Below are 15,146 nucleotides of genomic sequence, written 5' to 3'. Positions count from 1 at the left end.
TTAAATATATCCTAAATTTTAAACTTACTATAATTGAACCACATGTTAGTTGCTCCTTTCAATACTAACAGAAGTCTCAGTCAAGTAATTCTAACCTTCCAACTGACACTAATTAAATATAATTTACAATAAAAAAAATTCATTTCTAATAAAACTAATATCACTTCTATCGCTTAATCATCTCAACAAACTATTGCCTTTATAAAGATCATTTCTGTCTAACTCAACTCTATCTCTATGAGAATTAACATCACTCTTAGTTAATATCTCCTCTCAACAATTCAATTAGATTCACCTTGACAATTTCAAAATATGATCTATTAATTTATAAATTATAATTTATTTTATTATTTGGTTCACATATATATATATATATATATATATATATATATATATATATATATATATATATATTTTTTAATTGAAATATTATTAATATTTTTTTATTTAATTTTTATTTTTTGTCATGTTCTATGTTTGTTCAGTTTAGTTCATGGTTCTAACTACAAAGAGTAGAGACTTTTGATGGATTTAAATTGAAATTTAAGTATTTTTGTTATAAAAATTAAAATTAAGAAATAATAGTGAAATAACTCTTAAAATTAAGCAATAGAAGATTAAATTAAACCATACTATTCAAACTATGAGCAATTATATTTTAAAAATTATAAATTGTTTTTATTATTTTTTTAAATATAAAGCTCTTTTATAAGGGAGGTGGATTTTGCACTAATCAACAAGTTTATAGGAGTGAAACAAAACAATGAGAACTTAGTGAAAAATAACAAATCTTACAATCATCCAAAAGAAGCATCTCAACCTAACATTAGGTCTTCAATAATTGTATTAGGTCTGCGATTTACCCAAATCAATCCTAATCAAGCAGTGCCAGTCAACATAGGACAGCTATCTCAACGCAGGATTGTCCTTCCAATAATTTGAGTGCGTCCATAAATTTTTGTTTAACTTGTTATTAAAAAATTTTTAAATTTTAATTTTATTTTATAAAGAATTTCTTTAACCTGTAATGAAATTTACAGATTAAAAAAGTTTTTCTAAATTATTATGATATCTATAAATATAATTTAATAATTTTTAATAAAAAGTAAATTTTTTTTTATTTTTTAAAAATTAAATTATTGTGATAATATTAGTATTTTTATAATAAATTTAAATAGTGATTAAAATATTTTTTTAGTTTAAGAGAAAATAACGTAAAAAAATAATTTTATTATTTTTTAATTAAAAAACTTATTATGATAAGTTAGAGAGATTTTTATGAAATGAATTTTAAATTTACGAATTTTTTAGTAATAAATTGAAGTTTATAGATGAAAATGAAACATAAGATAAAGTTAAGGAATGGATTATAAAAATTATACAATATAGTAAATATTTTACAAGTAAATTTTATTTATTATCCCTCAACTTATGTATTTATAGTAGCAGCGTTCATTAATTTCAATTTATATCATGTAAATTTTTGAAATTCAATTTGAGTATCATTAAAATTTTTAGAATTTGCTATCACAGATTTATAAATTAACTTATGGCTAAATTTCAATTAGTATCTCTTAATTTATTAGATGGATAAAGAAGAAAAAAAATAATAATATGTATTATCTGGCTTTATCTTAATGATATTCAAACTCTAATTAAGTATGATTTTTTTGTATGTATATTTAGGTTGATATTACATATAGTTTTTTTTTTTTCCATTCTTTCTTATATTAGAAAAATATTGTATCCAATTTTAAATCATTATTAAGCACATTTTATTCCAAAAATTATTTATATATTAAATTAAATTTATAAATTTTTTTAATATAAATTAAAATTAAGGGATAAATTATTGTGGTATATCTATCTAAATTGAAGAATGCTGAATGAAATTAAGTAAAAATTAGTATTTAAACCTGTGGTAGCAAATCAATTTTAATAATATTTAAATTAAAATTTAAATATTTTTATGACACAAATTAAAATTAAATGATGTTATTAATATAACCACTAGGTGGAGGGATGACGAACAAAACTAATCCAACACTTTACCCAACCAGAAAAATCAATTAAAAAAACAATGACTAATTTTTTATATTTGACATGTTCATATGTTCATATAATTCATAAAATATTTTTTAATTATTGAAAATATTTTCAAATCAATTTACAAAAATTAAAATCATTTCCTTTCAAATGACTAAAATATATTAAGTCGGATAAATTATTATCAAGTCCTTGTAGTTTATTAAAGCAACTATTTAGTCATTATTTTTAAAAAAATTCAGTTAAAACATTTATTTATTTTGCAAAATTAAATTCTTTAATCATTCTGTTATATTTTTATTAAAGAAAACATTAATCAGCTTGTTTTAGACTTGATCAGAAACACAAAATAATATGAATAGCTAAAATTACATAGACTAAACAGTATAATAACCAATATTTTTTTTTTGACAGACAGCATTAAAGAGCTTAATTTTATAAAACACATGAGTGTTTTAATTTAATTTTTAAAGAAGAAGAAGAAGAGAAGATATGATGGGGTTTATGATTGAAAGTAGCATACCTGTTAACATCTGAAGTGCTTTTGATTTGAGGAGAAGCAGCTCTTGCAGGTGAGAAGTTGAGATTACACAAACCTGACATAGTTCTATTTTCATGGATTCTTTTCCTTTTCACTTTCTTTCTTGAACAAACAAAAGAATAAGATGGAAAAAGAAGAGAAAACAAAGGAAAGGGTTTAGTTGTGGTTGTTGCATAAGAATAAGAAAAAGGAGAAACACAACACCATCAATAAATGAGAGTTTGTAATAAGAGAAATAAATAAAATAATACTAAAAAAGGAAGAAAAAATAAAAGATAGAAAATTGTCTACTCCTCTTGACAAACTATGGATTGTTCATTTGTGGAAAATGGTTTTCTGATTCCTATTTTGTATTTTCTAAAAAAACTAAGTTTTAATTTTTTATAAAAAAAAAATAATGAAAAACATGTTCATCTTTCAATAATTAAAAAACAATTATTTAATTCAAGAAATTAAAAAAAGTTGTTCTTATTTTTTATAATTAAAAGAAATAAATCATTATAAAGTATATTTAAAACTCATTTTACTATTAAAATTATTTTACTATATGTTATTCATATATTTTATAATATATGAATTAATTTTTTTATCATTATAAATATATATTTTCTTAAATAATTATTTAATTTTAATTATAAAAATTATAGTATAATTTTAATTAAAAAAAAGTCATTGTTTGCTATTTTAAAAGCAGTTGAAAAAGCATTCCTTTTGTTGTAAAGAAAAACAATGAATCTTAATAAAATTTTAGAAAATTGAATAATTAGTTTTCTAGTGCTTCATTTAAAAAACGGAAACATGAAATTTGGCTTTAAAATTTTTTTAGAAAACATTTTCAGAAAACTACTTAATTTTTTTTTAAGTGATCGTACCCGAATTTTGCATAGAGCAATCCAAATATTTAATTTTTTTTTCTTTTAATTTACACCTTTGAATTTAAACTTTTTTTATTAAAAAAAAAAAAAGGAAAACACTGAGGAACAAGTGAAGACTGGAAAGTAACTTTATAAGTTGGCTAAAATTAAGGTAATAATTAGTAAAGACGAGGGACAAATTTAAACGATGAATTTAATGGGAAGGGTCTGTCGATTGGCCTGTTAAAATTTTAATTTTTAAATATAGACATGTATTTAATAGACTCTCACATTTAGTTCAAAAAATTTATATTAAAAATTTAAAGAATGATTTTTATTGACCAAATTAAAAATAAAACAGCTATATTTTAATAATTTAATAGATAATTTTAAAAAAATAAATTTTAAATTGGACAAATTAAAAAAAATAATGAACCCATATTATAATAACACATTATTTTTTTTCATTAGTTCAATTAAATTTAAATATTAGTGGCTATATTTTTTATATTTTCTTTTAAGTAATAAACTTTTTTTAAAGAATTAAATTGTGAATGAAGTATACAAGACATTTAAAATTAAATATTGCAATCGTCATTTGCCTCATATATTACATTTAAATATTATATCTGCCATTAATTAATTTTTTTATTAGTTCAATTAAATAAAAGACTTTTTAAAATAACTAGTATTTTTACGGTGCACGTTTATATTTGTTGTATATATTCATCATGAAAATTTTTTTATTAATAAATTTTTTATTAATTTTTTATATATAATATAATATTATTATAATTATTAAATTAATATTAAATTAAAATCTAATTTAGTTAAGGATTATTGACTAGAAAAATTCAAACATTTGCATTAATTGCTCATTCTATCTAAATCTTTTAATTTTATACAATTAAATCAAAATTTTTGCAATCGAAGAAATTTCATTCAACATTGTAATTGGATTTGAGAATTTTGACTTTTACCATCTGGAATATCGAAATTCTAATGACCTTAACGGTCTCTCCCAAACATCCACCTCCAACCTCTACATTGGGGCTATCATTATCTCTCCCTCTCTTCCTTGTTCTGTCGCCTGATTCCAATATTGTAACACTCCGAATTTTTAAATAATTATTTTATATGTAGTATGTGAGTTTTGACTGGTTGGAGGGGCCAGATAATATTGTTGAGATGTGAATTTGAGACTTGAAATTTTAGAAGTGTTATTTGAACTACTTTATAGATTGGGTAGGTCCTAAGTACAGGAAAAATTCTACCAGATTTTCGACATAAATTAGAGTATCTTTTGACTATCTAAGTTCTTATTTTGTATTAGTGCTGATAAATTCATTAATATAATTGTTTAGGTGAGCCGGACCAGCCTTCCTCCTCCATCAAGCTGCCGTAGTGACTTGAGAAGTACTGTAAATAGATATTGATTTTACTTATAATTTTAATATTTTATATATTTAAGGCATGTTCATGCATCACTTATAGATACATGTACATAGTTATTGGCTAGACATGTTTTGTATTGCATTTGTATTTGATGACATTGCTGTGGTTGTTACTTTATAGCGATATGGAGCCGCGTGTGTGAGTAGGTGTGTATATGGATATGGGTAGGACGGGTAGGCGTGGCTGGAGCTTAACTCGCTGGAACCCGATTCTTATAATGGTTAAGTCGGGGTAGGCACAATTGGCCCCCGCGTTTGGATGTTAAGAGAAAATCTGCCTTTTAGTTAGATAAGTCGGGGTAGGATCTCGTTGGCCCCCGCATTTGGATATTAAGAGAAAGTCCGACTTTGAGTTGATCTCGCTGGCAGAGGTTGAAGCTGAGAGAGCTGTGTAGGGGATCAGTTTCCATATATATATGTGTGAGTATGGATTTAACATAGGGGTGTGTGAGTGCTCCAGATTGTCTTTGGTGTGAATATGACTTGACTTGTTTGAATTGTGTGAAGATGTTGTATTTCATTTATAGGGATGTACTAGACTTAGATAGTTATAGAAATTGTATGTGAAATTAATAACTTACTATATGAGTTAAACGCTTACTCCTGTTCATTATTTTTTTTCAGGCTACAGGAGAGCTTTTATTTGTGACTTACCTGCTTTCTTCCTCACAGGTCTACTAGTCGTTGTATTTATATTTATGTTATGTTATTAATTTAAACTCTAAAACTCCGCATGTGTTAGAAATATTTTATTGATTTTAGGCTGTAAAAGATTATAAATTGAGATTGTAAACTTAATATTATGCATGTATGGTTGAATGGGATGGACATATGTGTTGGATGAGGGAGCTAAGCTCCCATTTGATTAAACTGATTGATAGTAGATTGTAAGAGTGAGCTGAACTTCGCACATATATATATAATGGGACCATAGGTCAAACGAGCTAAAAACTCTCCGTTGGATTGCCCAGTTTATGATTGGACTCTGTCTAGTTAATTTCTTGAAAATATGCTTGGATATAAGCTTTAAGGTTGGGTTAAAGGATAATTAGACTTACTACCAGTTTTGGAGGCCTTATATTAACCTAAGTCCTAGTATCAGTCCAGTTCATAATTTGAGTCATGACAAATATACTATTTACTTGCTTCTTTGAGGCCTTTTAACTTTCTCTCTCTTCCATGCTCTTATCTAGTATCTCTTTTCCTATAGCTTGAAGTTCATAAGCAATAAGACTTTATAATAATTCCATTGTTGAATAAAAAGTAATTGCATTGTTTGAATAAAAAGAGATCTCTAAAGAATCTTGAATGTGAACAAGTGAAACTCTTCATGAAGCCTACATTGAATCATTTGATAAATATCTATATACTATCAAATCATCTAGATTCTTGCAAAATAAATGCAATTATTATCGATAAATGTTGAATTATACTATTAAAAATAAGTTGAATATTTAAGATATATTTTTTCCAGTAAAAATTTTTTGAGGCAATGCACCCACCACCTAAAAAATGGGCTTGTGGATTCAAGCTCTCTTTAGTCTCTAACCAAATTAAAAAATTAATAGACTATATTTTTTAAAATTTCTTTTAATTAATTAAAAAAAAGTCAAATTGTGAATAAGGTATATAATACACCTAAGTCTAAATATTATAAACCTCAATAGCTCATAAGTTTAAATACTGCATCCATCGTGACAAATTTTTATAATAAAGACGAAAAGGAAAATTTGAGGGAAATTTATTAAGGGTGTGCATGGTTCATGACAATGAGTTCTAACATTGAATTGGATATTATATTTCATTAATTAAAATTATATTGAATTAAATTTATTTTATTATTTTAATTTAATTTTAGTAGTTATTAAAAATAAAATTGAAAATCTATTGATTTAAAATTAAAATAAATAACTTATTTTATAAATTTTTAGTATATATATATATATATATATATATATATATATATATATATATATATATAATTTAATATTATTATTCATTGTCTAAATACTACATCCATCCTGACAAACCTTCAAAATAAAAATGAAAAGGAAAATATGAGAAATTTGTTACTCACCATTAAGGGTGTGCATGGTACATGACTACGAATTCTGACATTGAATTGAAAAATTATATTGCATTGATTAAAATTATATTGAATTAAATTTATTTTATTATTTTAATTTAAATTTAGTTTATATTAAGAATAAAATTAAAATTTTACTGAATTAAAATCAAATCAAATAATTTATTTTATAAAATTTTAGATAAAATATAAGTATATATAAAATATAAGTATATATAAACGAATGATAATAACAATATATACAATATATACACATATATATATTATTATTATCATTCATTTATCTTTTTCTAATAAATTTAAAATATAAATAAATTAAATTATTTTATATTTTTTAATTATAATAATAATAATAATAATAATAATAATAAATTACATAATAAATTTATTTTTATTTGTATATGTATCTTATAATTAAATGTTATGTAACTAAAAATTATGTTATATGATATATTATAAATTAGAAATTAATTTTAAAATTCAAATAATATTTTATATATTATTTTTTATAATAATAATTATTATTATATAAACTATTTCAAAAATTAAATTAAATTAGATTAAAACACTACTATAAAATTAAATAAATATCCAAAAATTAAACTCATAGTATACTAAAAGTTTATTTTAATTTTTAGATAAATTTTCAATCAAATACTTACTTTAATGCTGAGCTTCATAAAGTGAAAGGCAGAAAGCCTGTTTTAGGTCTTAAACTATTGGCCAAAATTAAAATAAACTCTTAAACTTATTTTGGGTCAAAAAACCCTCGACCATTTAAAATAGCCATTTAACATTTAAATTAACAGAGTTACACACCCAGTAATACCAAAATTAACAAATGCAAGTTCTACTTCCAATGCAACCTCACTTTACTAAGCTTTTGAGTGGTGATTCAAGCATGGCCCAACTCCATGGTAGAACTTGCAAAAGCCACATCAATAGTATTGTTGTCATTGGCCAATAGGGCTATTTCTAGCAAAACCATTTGCCACCGATGTCTCTTCCTCCCTAGGTTGTGTTAGCTGCAAATGGTATTTCAAAATACCACAACCTACCCACGGCCTTTACCAGATTTTTTTTGCACAAAATCTCCTCCACCTAAACCTTTTCCACCGTTCAGTCTATGTCATGCATAAACACATGCATCACACTGGATCCTTTCCGCATGCAAAAAAAATTACAAATTCGCACAAAGGCTAATTGTCCAAGGAAGGGAGAAGCACACGCTACCAAACAAAAAAACACACTCCCTAATCTCCAACACACACAAGCTTAGGATTTCATAGAGAGAGCTAAAGGAGGTAATGATTGCACTTATTTTCCTTTTTTATTTTATCATACAAAAATTGAGTCTTCCTAATTTAGTTATTGTGATGAGTAGTTCTCCTAAAAGATCTTATGAAGAGGATGGTCACTCCTCTTCTTCAAAATATTCAGGTGAAGAAACAACTGCATACCTTAAGATGGCATCTGGGGTTTCAAGCGACTACCATCCTTCCTATGATATAGCTTAAGATGCTTGAATTACTAAAATTTATTGTACTGATTCTTATGATGCAGATAGAAGACCACCTTTGCACTCAATATATCGAGTGCTATCATCTTCCAATGATTTGCATATCGATACTTATTATGTTCTTCTGAAAGTAGGCTAGAATTAATGGATTCCAAGGACAGTAGAGAACACAGGGTTGAAACCCAAAATCTAAGGACTAAAGTAAGAGACTTGCACATTGAGCCAAAGAGGGATTCCTAAAGTACCAAAAGTGATAAGGATTCAAGGTTTGGAAGTAGAGTTAATGATAGTGAAGAAATAAAATACAACAAGGACACTTATAATGATCCAAAGAATGACATGAAGATGGAAAAAAGATAGTTTTAGTATAGCAAGTAGACAGTTAAATTGAAAAGAATCAAAAGAATACCATAGATGAAAGAGATATTCTAAATCCTGATCACCATCTCATGGGTTCTGGAGCTTGTAGACAAGAAAACAGGATAACAACAAGAGAGCAACACAATTAATTTAACTCTTTTTTTATGGTGATCTATCTTTTACACAGATAGCTCACCGATTTTTATATTAAAATTCAACAGAGTGGATCTACAAAATAGGAGGAAGTGGCACATATAACTCCTAAAACCTCTCCCATATAGCTGACCAGATCTAATATTAACTAAACTCCTATTATTACTCCTACTGGAGTTTGACTCTTTATTTGTAAAAAAAAACAAATAATTCTTCCTATGCTGTACAACGTACAAAACATAAAAAAATAAAACAAGTTTAATTAGCTTCAACATTCACTCCCCTTAAACTTGTTTATTCTTTTTGACTGATTGCCTTCATGCCTAACTTCTCTCGTAGCTCTTCAAACCTTTGCCTTCCTAAAGGCTTTGTTAACATATCAGCCAATTGAACTTCAGTATTAACATACACCAAATCAATGCTTCCAGCCTGCACACAATCACGAATAAAATGATATCGAATATCGATGTGCTTACTCCTATCGTGATATACCGGATTTTTAGCAAGAGCTATGGCTGATTTGTTGTCCACTTTGAGTGTTGCTTTCACTTCTATACCTTCAACTGTACTAACCACTTTCCTTAGCCAGATTCCTTGACAAGTAGCTGCAGTAGCAACAATGTATTCTGCTTCACACGACAACAACGCTACAACTCTCTGTTTTTGCGAGACCCAAGTTACTGGACTGCTACCAAGAAAATATAGAATTCCAGTTGTACTTTTTCTGTCGTCTATATCACCAGCAAGGTCACTATCACAGTAACCAACAAGATCCATATCTGATTGTTTCTTCAAGTAAACACAACCAATGTTCAAAGTACCTTTGATGTACCGTAGGACTTGTTTTACTGCTGCCATGTGGGTTGTCGTAGGCTTCTCCATGAATCTGCTCAAGACACCAACAGAAAAAGTGATATCTGGTCTTGTATTAACCAAATATCTAAGACTTCTAATTATGCTCCTGTACAACATTGTATCAACTAACGTTTCACCTTCGACAACTTTGCTCAACTTTGTTCTTGGTTCCATGGGAAGCTTGCACGGATTGCACTCCCCCACTCCCATTTTCTCCAAAATCTTCTTGGCATAACCTGTTTGACAAACAGAAATTGAGGTTGCAGTCTGTTTAACCTCAATGCCGAGATAAAAACTCAATAATCCGAGATCGGTCATGTCAAACTTCTGCTGCATCTCTAACTTAAATTTGTTGATGACATTCCAATTTTCACCTGTCAAAATGAGATCATCTACATAGACACCAACAATCATAATTTTTTCTTCAACTTTTCTTTTGTAAAGAGCATGTTCATGCGGACACTGTTCAAAATCAAGTGCCTTTAAATACCCATCAAGCTTCGAATTCCATGCTCTAGGTGCTTGCCTTAACCCATATAAAGCTTTATGTAATTTCAAGACTTTATATGGGTTTTTCTTGTCTTCATATCCAATTGGCTGTGCGACGTAAACATCCTCTTCCAATTCACCATTCAGGAACGCCGTTTTAACGTCCATATGATGAACCTCCCAATCTTTTTGAGCCGCAATTGCCAATAAGACCCTTATAGTTTCAAGTCTTGCAACTGGTGCAAACACCTCGTTGTAGTCTATGCCTTGTCTCTGCACATAGCCCTTTGCCACTAATCTGGCTTTGTGCTTTACAATCTTGCCATCTGGATCCTTTTTTAACCTGTACACCCATTTCAAACCGATTGGCTTGTGACCCTTTGGCAGATCTGTAAGTACCCATGTACCATTTTTCTGAATTGAGGCAATCTCCTGCTCCATTGCGCTTCTCCAATTTTCATTCTTAGAGGCCTCTTCAAAAGAAGTGGGTTCCTCTAAAGAAAGAAAACATAGGCTGGCTTCTTCTATTTCTCGAGTATTATCATAAATCTCTTGAAGAGATTTGTATTTTTGAGGATGGCTCGAACTGGAACTTGAGTTTGAGCTTTGTGACTGCGTGCTAGGTGAGGAGATTGAGCTTGGAGTTGATGGTGTTGCTACTTCTGAAGGAGTTTCTGCTTCTGAAGGATTTACTGCCTGTTTGTTGAAATTTACAGTAAATTCTTCGGCTTCCTTTATTCTCTCCACTGGATCATTGTTCCATTGCCATTTTCTTCCTTCCTCAAATACTACATCACGACTCACAATGATTTTGTTCCGGCTTGGATCAAATAACCTGTAGGCTTTAGTTCCACTTTCATAACCAAGCATTATTGCTTGATTACTTCTATCAGCTAATTTAGTAAGATTAGGAGTTACATCTTTTACATGTGCTACACATCCAAACACACGAAAATGATGAACATTAGGAATCTTACCGAACCAAGCCTGATAGGGAGTCAATTCTGGAATACTCTGCGTAGGAGCTCTGTTCAAGATGTATACCGCCGTTTTTACTACTTCTGCCCAGAATCTCAAAGGGACCTCCATGCTCTTTAACATACATCTTACCATTTCTATAATTGTTTGATTCCTCCGCTCCACCACACCATTTTGTTGGGGTGAGTATGGAGCTGTAAGAAGTCGTTTGACTCCCTGCTCTTCACAAAACAATCTGAATGCTGTGGAGGTAAACTCTCCTCCGCGGTCTGTTCTGATTGCTCTTAACCTCATGTCAGATTCAGATTCAACGATTGCCTTGAATCTCTTAAAATTATTTAGAGCTTCATCCTTGCTTTTCAACATATATACCCACATGAATCAGGAAAAACCATCAACCAATAACATGAAATAATTATTACCTCCACATGTTGTTGGTGTTATCGGACCACACAAGTCACTATGGACGAGCTCCAATGGTTTATTTGCTCTAAACTCTGATTTTTTCGGGAATGAGGTTCTGTGCTGTTTCCCCACAAGGCATCCATCACAAAGTTTGTAAACTTGATCAATGCTAGGCAATCCTTTCACCATGCACCTTCTGCTGAGTTTTCTTAATGAATTGAAGTTAAGATGACCGTATCTAGCATGCCACGTCCAAGGTTCGTCATCCATCCTTGCCATTAAATTTATTGGCGTAGCAAGCTGTAATTTTGCGATATAGAGTCGATTTGTTCTTCTTTCAACATCCACCACCAGCTTGTTTCTCCAGTCATACAACTTCAGGTGTCCATCGCCAATAACAATTGTGCTACCTGCTTCATCAAGCTGTCCAAGGCTTATAATATTGCTTCTAAGCCTTGGGATGTAATAAACATTCTGCAGTGTCAAATGTTCAGTATTTTTGCACTGAAATAAAACTGAACCTTGCCCACATATGTTAGCCATAGATCCATCACCAAATCTCACTTTACCAGTAATGGTTAGATTTAATTCAACAAAGCAGTGTTTTTCACCTGACATGTGGCTACTCGCACCTGAATCCAAGTACCAATTGCTTTCTTTCTTTTCGGCTTCACTTGTATTTTCTTGTAGCATGATAATTTCAGACTCCTCTGCTGGTAACAGTTCTGGTACACATGTTTCCAGCAGCAGCAAGGATGGTCCCTCATCTTCTTGTTGTTGTGTTAAGTTGGCCTTTTCATCTCTCTCTTTTGTGGAACATTCTGAAGCATAATGTCCCATTTGGCCGCAACTATAACACTTGATTTTGCTTTTGTCTTTTTTCTTCTGTGGCTTCGACTCATCATCACCACTTCTTCTTAAATCACCGTTAATCCTTCCTCTACCACGGCCGCGTCCTCGGCCTCGACCTCTGCCTCCTCTTCCACTATTGTTATTTTGAGCTTTCTTGGAAGAGCTTCCCTCCTCTCTAGCCTTCCATTCAGCTCTAGTAAGAAGAACTATTTCAGCCGAATTGCCTCCACAACCAAGCAATCGTTCTTCATTAGCTTTTAGTAATCCAATTACCTCCTATACCGATTTGGTTTTCAGATCACTAAATTCCTCTATAGCGGAAACTATCTGCATAAATTTTGAGGAAGTAGAACGTAACAGCTTCTTAATCACCTTCTCATCTTCAACTATGTTACCAAGACTTCTTAATTTATTGACAATAATGGTGAGTTTTCCAGAGAATTCATCTATTGTCTCTGAATCACTCATCCCCAGTGCCTCGAACTCTCTCCATAAGGTTTGAGTTCTAACCTCTTTCACCTTTTCTGCGCCTTGGTTCATAATTTTGAGCATATTCCATGCCTCCTTAGCTGTCTTCTTGGCCCCTAGTTGAAGCAAGGTATCCTCACCTATACCTTGATAGATGGCCGCCAATGCCATCTTGTCCTTTCGATTATCAACTGGACCTTCAGACTCGATTGGCTCCCATACACCTTGAGCCATCATAAATACTTCCATTTTAATAGCCCATGCTGCATAATTGCTCTTTGTCAACATGGGATATTTTAGCGTAACCGAGCCCTCCTTCTCCTGACTCGACACGCTTTCTCTATTGGAAACATCGCTGGCGGCATCCTCTCTTTCTTTCAGCTCTCTCTCTCTTTGTTCTCGCTCTCTCCTTGCTCTCTCAATCTCAAGATGAGACATGTTTCAGGCCTTGATCAACCTGACTCTGATACCAAATGTAGACAAGAAAACAGGATAACAACAAGAGAGCAACACAATTAATTTAACTCTTTTTTTATGGTGATCTATCTTTTACACAGATAGCACACCGATTTTTATATTAAAATTCAACAAAGTGGATCTACAAAATAGGAGGAAGTGGCACATATAACTCCTAAAACCTCTCCCATATAGCTGACCAGATCTAATATTAACTAAACTCCTATTATTACTCCTACTGGAGTTTGACTCTTTATTTGTAAAAAAAAAACAAATAATTCTTCCTATGCTGTACAACGTACAAAACATAAAAAAATAAAACAAGTTTAATTAGCTTCAACAGAGCTGGCCAAGGAATAGAGGTAGTAGAGCTTGCAAGAGCTTTGTTAAAGCTTTGCATGGTGATTTAAGCATAGCCCATATATTAACATGTGAAGCATGGTTTTTTCACATTATTAATGGAAAGTTACAATAAGCACTAGAAGAAGACAGACGTTGGTTATTAGAAATGGCAATGGGACGGGATCACTTCTTCTGTCCCTGCCCCATAGGAGATCATGGTCGGTGTGAGGCGATTTTTCTCGTGGGGAATTTTCTTTTCATTTTTTTATTTTTTATATTAATTTATTAATACATAATATAAATTTATTTATTAAAAAATAAAATATAATTAAAAATGTAAATTTTACATATTATTTTCACTATATATTTATATATTTTATTAAAATTATAATATTTAAATATATAAAATAAATTATTTTTAATAAAAAAATAATAATATATTACTGTGTGTATGGTAGGTTCCAGGGTTTCGGGGGGAGTATAAGGTCTTTTCGTCCCCACCCCCTACAAATCTCGGTCGGGACGGGGTCGAGAAAAATTAATCAGGTTCGGGGTAGAGCCGGTCGAATTCAAGAACTTTACCATTCCTATTGGTCGTCATATGACTATGTGACTAACGTCCGATTTAAAATGAACTAATATCTATTAACTTTAGTGTTAAACGTACTATTTTAAATAATTAATAGGCTTTTTTGGACTAAAAAAAGTTTAAAAGCTTATTTAACTTTTGATTAATAGTTTAAAAGTTAAAATATGCTTTTTATAGAAAATTAAGGGAAAAAAAGCTAATGTATGTGTGTAGCTTTGCTGTAAATGATCAAAACTATTTGCAAGCTGTTCAACATTCTATTCGATTTAACTTGGCTCGTTTAAAAAATAAGCCAAGTTTAAATTCAATTTTTATATTCATTTAATAAATGAGTCGAGTTTGAACTCCATAATATTTAATTAGTTAAGGCTTATTTCTAGACTCGAAAATGAACTTGTGAGCAGATTTATTTATAAAAATATTTATATTAGTTATTATATTTTATTATTTTATAAATATTTATTATTTTATTTATAAATATATTAAAAATAATATATTATTTAAAATTATAATATAATTAATATGTAAAATATTTTTATTAAATATAATTATTTGTAATTTTAATTTAATTTTTATAAAATTAAATTTAAAATCATGTAATTTAAATAAAAAATTCACAGTTAAGCTACTTGCGAATTATTTAAATTCTATTCGATAAAAACTTGGCTTAGCTAAGTTGGTTTAGAGCTATTGTTACGA

This window comes from Hevea brasiliensis, chromosome 3 (genome assembly GCF_030052815.1).
Source record: "Hevea brasiliensis isolate MT/VB/25A 57/8 chromosome 3, ASM3005281v1, whole genome shotgun sequence".
NCBI lineage: Eukaryota > Viridiplantae > Streptophyta > Magnoliopsida > Malpighiales > Euphorbiaceae > Hevea > Hevea brasiliensis.
The sequence above is the reverse complement of the archived record's forward strand: the minus strand, read 5'-3'. Positions refer to the sequence as shown.